This window comes from Fukomys damarensis, unplaced genomic scaffold (genome assembly GCF_012274545.1).
Source record: "Fukomys damarensis isolate Sample0158 unplaced genomic scaffold, DMR_v1.0_HiC HiC_scaffold_13, whole genome shotgun sequence".
In the NCBI taxonomy this organism is placed as follows: Eukaryota; Metazoa; Chordata; class Mammalia; order Rodentia; family Bathyergidae; genus Fukomys; species Fukomys damarensis.
The window spans coordinates 17,773,769-17,779,845 of record NW_022900925.1 but is presented as its reverse complement, the minus strand read 5'-3'; the positions used below and the strand labels follow the sequence as shown (position 1 = coordinate 17,779,845).

Sequence of the window (6,077 nt, the reverse complement as noted above, 5' to 3'; positions counted from 1 at the left end):
AAAAAAAAAAAAAAAAAAAAAAACACCAAAAACAACTCTTGGGGCCCTGAATGAGGGTCCAGCTGCCAAGAAGACTGTAATCCCAGTTACAGTATTTGGGTGCCTGAGGTATGGGGGTTGCCAAGTTCAAGTCCAGCCTAGGCAATTTAGCAGGACCTTGTCTTAAAAAAGAGGCCAAGTGTGGTGGCACACACCTGTAATACTAGCACTCAAGAGGCTAAGGCAGGAGGATTGACACAAGTTCAAAGCCAGCCTGAAGCCAGGTGAGGTGGCTCACAACTGTAATCCCAGCACTCGGGGAGCTGAGACAGGAGTACTGACATGAGTTTGAGGTCAGCCTGGGCTACATAATACAAGGCTAACCTGAACTACATAGTAAGACCCTGTCTCAAAAAAAACCAAAAACCAAACACCAAAACCAAAGCCAGCCTGGACTACATAGTGATTTCAAGGCCAGCCTGGACTATGTACCAAGACCCTATCTTGTAAATTATATAGAATTGCTCCCAATACTGTCTCAAAACCACCCCCTAATAAAAAATAAATAAAAGGAGACAAGACTATTGTTCAATGTACAGCACTTCAGGTTCAATTCCCAAAACTATGAAAAACACACATACAAAAAACATACTGCACATTTATGCCTATAAAAACACACAAGTGGGGATTTAGCTCAGCGGTTTGGTGGCCTGCCTTGCAAGTGCAAGGACCCGAGTTCAATCCCCAGTACCAAAAAAACCAAAAAAACCAAAAAAACACACAAGTCATTTACACAAGGATTATAGGTTCCATTTGACCCAGTTATCCCTCTGTTGGGTATCTTTCCAAAAGAATAAAAAGAATCATATCATTGTGATATATGCACACCCATGTTTATAGCATCACAGTTTGTAATAGCTAAAACTTGGAAACAGCAATTGCCCATTAATTGGAGACTGGATAAAGAAGATGTGATTTTTCTATAAAATGGAGTACTACTCAGCCATAAAGAATGAGAAACTAAAGTCACTCATAGGAAAATGGATGCATATTGAGGCCATACTCTTAAGTGAAATAAATGGGACACACGTGTAAATACCGAATAGTTTCTCAAGTGTGAAAAACTAAAAGTGTTAATAAGATTCAAATTGTATAATGTAAATAGGAAGAAAAGGGCTAAATGTATAGGGGAAGTGGGAAGGGCAGGGGAAAGGAAATAAGGGCAAAAATATAAGAAGTAGAAACAAAGTCTTTGTAAGTAGGGGAGGGTGGGAGGGGGGGTAAAGGGAGGGCAGGGATATGGGGAAAAAATGAGAACCAAGATCTGTCATGTAAAGGTACAAGATCCCAATGATGAATGTAACTGTACTCTATACCTAAATGGTACCAATAAACTCAATGAAAAGGAAAAAACAAGGAACAAAAACTATACTGTATACCTAGGTTCCAATGGAACATAGCAAATGCAAAACAAATAAAGTAAACATAAAACCAAGTTAAGGTTTGGGGCATTTTTGCTCTCTTTTTGAGACAGGGTCCCATTACTCAAAATCTTCCTGCCTCAGCCTCCCAAGTGCTAGGATTATAGGTATGTGTTACCATATCTACTTATTCTATGATCACTTTACTATTGATAAGGCAGGATGAAAGGAAAGATTTCAGACATTTCACCCCCAATTCTTTAGTACCAGGCTTGTACACATTTATAATATGAAAACAGATTAATAAAGGCTTGGGATTTAGCTCAATGGCACCGTGCCTGCCTCATAAGCACAAGGTCGTGAGCTCAATCCTCAGTACCAAAAACCCCCACAAAAAACAGAATAAGATGTTAAGTGTGCTTTAATTGATTATCAGATATTAGTCTGATAAAGAGGTAAACACACAAAAAATCACTTTCTTAAAAGTTCTAACAGCAAAGATTTCCTGTGGAAAATCTATTTGATGCTATTCTATGTATGAAACCTTTGTTATGACTCACTGAAAATTAAATATGCAAAACTCCAAGCTGAGCTTAGTTTTGCCTGTGCACAGAGACCTTTTTACTCTCATTCTTCGAAAACCTCATTTTGGATCTTGCTGCCAACACCAGAGAGGAAAGCCGGCCAACAATTCCAAATATAACGTGCGGAGGCAAATGCTACAGAAATCTGTCTGACAGGAAGGGACCATGCTGAGGTCTGCTGAGGTAGATGCACTTCTCAATCAGACTGTTTTGGTTCTTGTCTGTTTACAGCAAAATGCCACGAGAAAGCAATGAGAGGCATCTTCCAATCAGCCTCATTACTGATGCCCTGTAGCAGTCAGTCTATCAGTGACAACAATCCTTCCCATCTCAAAGGATAGGTCAGTGACAACTGAAGTTTCACCAATTATTCTACTTCTTAACAGATTTTTGTTCTTGTTTGTTTGAGGCAGGGTCTTGCTATGTTCCAGGATGGCCTCATAATTGCAATCCTCCTGCCTCAGGCTCCTGGAGTGCTGGGGTTACAGGTGCGTGCCACTATGCCCAGCATTTTTTTTTTTGTTTTGGTACAGGGGATCAAACTTGGAACCCTGTGCTTCTGAGGCAGGCAGCGGAAGCGCTGAGCTAAATCCCTGGTCCCCCCAGCATTTTTAAAATTTTATTTTATTTATATTTTTGGTACCAGGGATCGAACTCAGGTCCTTGTGCTTGTGAGGCAGGTGGTGGAACCACAAAGCTAAATCCCCAGTGCCCCCCCTTTAAAAAATTCATTAAGTTTATTGGTACACTTTAGGTATGCAATATGACGACATTCATCATTGGGAGTCTGTACCTTTACATGACATATCTGGGTTCTTATTTTTTCCCCATTCCCGTGCCCTCCCACTTCAACTCCTCCACCCCTCCCTATTTATAAGGACTTTGTTTCCATTTTTCCTGTTCAGAATTTTAATACATATTTTTAGGGATCAGCCCATTGAGACCACATTTTTTTTTTTTTAAGACAGTTCTCACTCTAATTCAGGATGGCCTTGAACTCACTATTTAGTCCAGGCTGGCCTCCAATCCACGGCAAATTTCCTGCCTCAGTTTCCTGAGTGTTGGGATTACAGGCATGTAACACCACCCCTGTCAATTTCTCAAATTTAATTCTTCAGTGAGGTTACGGTACTGAGCAGAGGACAATTCATTCCCTAACCTAAAGAATCATTATAGAGGGCCGGGGATTTAGCTCAGTGGTTCTGCCGCCTGCCTTATAAGTGCGAGGGCCTGAGTTAGGTCCCTGGTACCAAAAAAAAAAAAAAATCATTATAGAAAACCAGGAAATAAGGCTTCCCATCTAATCGGGAAGAGAAGATGTTCCTCGTTAACAGTGTACTTGCCCCCCCCATACTGGACAATTAAAACAGCCCATTTGACCAGGGACTTCCTCTAGTAGTTTACCTTAGAAAAATCCCCCATCTTATGACTATGTCACTAAGCCTTGGAGATAAAGTCTGCCTCAGAATCACTTCTGGAACATTTTACTACACCCTGTTCACAGAGATAGACTGGCAAGGGACACTAGAGATCGAGGACTTGTGTTACAGAACATTGAATGGAGAAACAGAATGGCACTATAATTATGACTTATAGCATTTGTAAAATTCTAACTCCACTCTTGTATATGAGGGAAATCATCACTACTCTGCTAAATAATTCAGTATTAGTAGTTCAAAAGAAAGACAAGAAAAAACAGAGCTATTATCTCCCAACTACACTCCCCATATGGGGTACAAATAAGCAACAATAAAGGCACACTAATGAAAAGGCATTAAGGAGTTAAAAATTTCTTGAGACATTAACTGCTTGATCTCACTACTTGGATTGAACTGGTTAATGAAGTACAAGTGTGAGTGCATGCATGTATAGGCTTGTGTGTGTGTATATGTATGTATATATGTGTGTGACAATGGGGATTAAGCTGTACCTTCAGCCCGTTTTATTTTCAGAAAGGGTCTTGGTTAAATTGTGTAGGCTGGCCTTGAACTTGATCCTCCTGCCTCAGCCTCCCCAGTAGCTGGGATTACAGGAGTGGCCACTCCTGTATGATATGGGTTAGAAAGTAGGAAAATAGGACAAGCTTTACTTATTAAATGAAACTAGGCAATTCCTATTTAAAAGACATGTCTTTTCACTAGAACGTTTTGTGATATAGATAAGTCAGACAAGTCAATGATACATTCAGTATCAACACCTTCAAAGCGAGAATTGAAGGTGTGAAATATAAACCCTACTTCATTTACTACACTTCTCAAATCTTATTACCAGTTCCCATTCATGGTCTACAGAGGGGAAAAAAAGTCAATGAAATGCACAGCCTGGGCAAACCTGAATCTTACCAATAGTTTAAAGCCCTATCTCTCCTTTCAGCTAAAGCAGAAACTTTGTTGCAACTTGACAGCACTTAGACTTTTCTGATTAAAAATTCAGAGGTTAGGTTTTAGGGTTTAAAAATCCAATCTCAGGCAAAATAGCTCATCTTTTCCATGACTCAAGTTTCCAATAAACAACTTCAACAATGTTAAACAAATGAGATTTTAAAAAGGTAATACAGAGCTTATCAAATGCTCACTCAACAAGGGAGCCACCAATCTTGGTTAATAACCCCTTTATCCTAGGGGCAACATATTAGTCCATAGTAAATCAAATCTACAACAGTCTTACAAAATGTATCAAACAAGCACAATAAAACATGTAAGTAATTGAGTATAACCAGTAAGTGACACAACATATTCAGGTACAGAGCTTTCCCATGCTCAAGAACAGCCAAGGAAACTTGCCCATAGATATTTTCTTCAGATGGATTACACATCACAGCAAGCAAAGACTAAAAACCAGACCCTTATTGCTGATATTAGTCATTTTATAATAAAAACGTAAAGGCCAGCAGCAAAGCTTCCGCCAGGATATTAATTTTTATCCCTGTAACCTAACAAGACAAAATGTGGTGCCTTCCTGGGTAAAAGTATCTTGGGAATGGTAATGGCAGCATCCCACATAACTTCTGACCACAGACTTAATTTGCCAGTATCAGCCATCTGTCTAATAGTGTTCCAAAACCTGCAATTAGTACAAATATAGTAGGCACTATTCCACAAACCAAGAGACGGAATGTGAACGGAACTGTTGAGTCCTTAAAGAAAATTTCCACTTTAAAAAAAAACAAAAACAGAGGGCTAAAAATGCAACATAAAAATGAAAACCAAAACCTACCACAGCAAAACAAAACAAAAAAGGTGAACAAACAGAACAGGTCTCTCTCCTTCCCGCTCTCTCTCCAGCCAGCCTTCCAACGCCTGCCTTAGTCAGCTGTTGCTAAACAGAATAACCCAGCAAACAAGATACAATCTGGGTTCGCTGAGCAGATGTGGAATTTTTATGGCAAGCAGAGGTTATTTCTCAGTAGAAGATGGAGTTTAAACTCTTCTTTGCCGGATTGTTCTGGGCTGAGCTGCTGAGGAGGATCAAGCAGCAGGCGTTCGACCCAGGTTCCTCCCTCTCTCTCCCCAGTCTCCCCGCCTCTTACATTCAGTAAGGCGGGGGTGGGGAGGGGAGAGCAAGGCTTTTCAGACCTCAGCTCCTTAAAAAAGCTTTTCCGGAGCCACCACACACAACCCTGCCCCGGCAGCAAAGGATTTTGTAGCGAAGAGCTCAGCGATCCGGAGCGGGGAAGTGAAATCAGCGCCCAAGGGCAATTTTAATTGTCTAACCTGGCCCGATTTCTTAAGAGGCAGCCGCACAGGGAGGAACAGGGAGGAAGGAGGCAGCTCCAAGAGGCAAAAGGGGGCAAGCAGAAGCAGAGAAAGGGACCAAAATGGTGAGATCCCAGCCCCAGTCCCCGGGGAGCTTCTGCACAAGGTACTCTGGGGCTGCCCCCACCATTCTCTGGGAGACGTTTGCAAATCATATATGCAGCCAAAATGGCGCTGAGAATAAAAATATAATTTAAAGGCAGGTCGCCATATTGTAAACAGAGAGGCAAGGAAGAGGCGGACTCGAGAGACACCCTTCATGATTCTCTCCAGAGCCGCGAGCGCTGGGTCGCAGGGCTCTGGGCTAGGGCGGCCCGAGCTTCGCGCACCCACCCGGA

The 6,077-nt window shown here is 41.5% G+C and overlaps 1 protein-coding gene across 2 annotated transcripts in view; it reads right to left on the bottom strand.

Annotated features, from left to right (window-relative positions):
* The window catches only part of Phf12 (PHD finger protein 12), a 44,050-nt gene that overhangs the window by 36,668 nt on the left and 1,305 nt on the right, over positions 1–6,077 (bottom strand). The gene's annotated exons all lie outside the window — the stretch shown is intronic.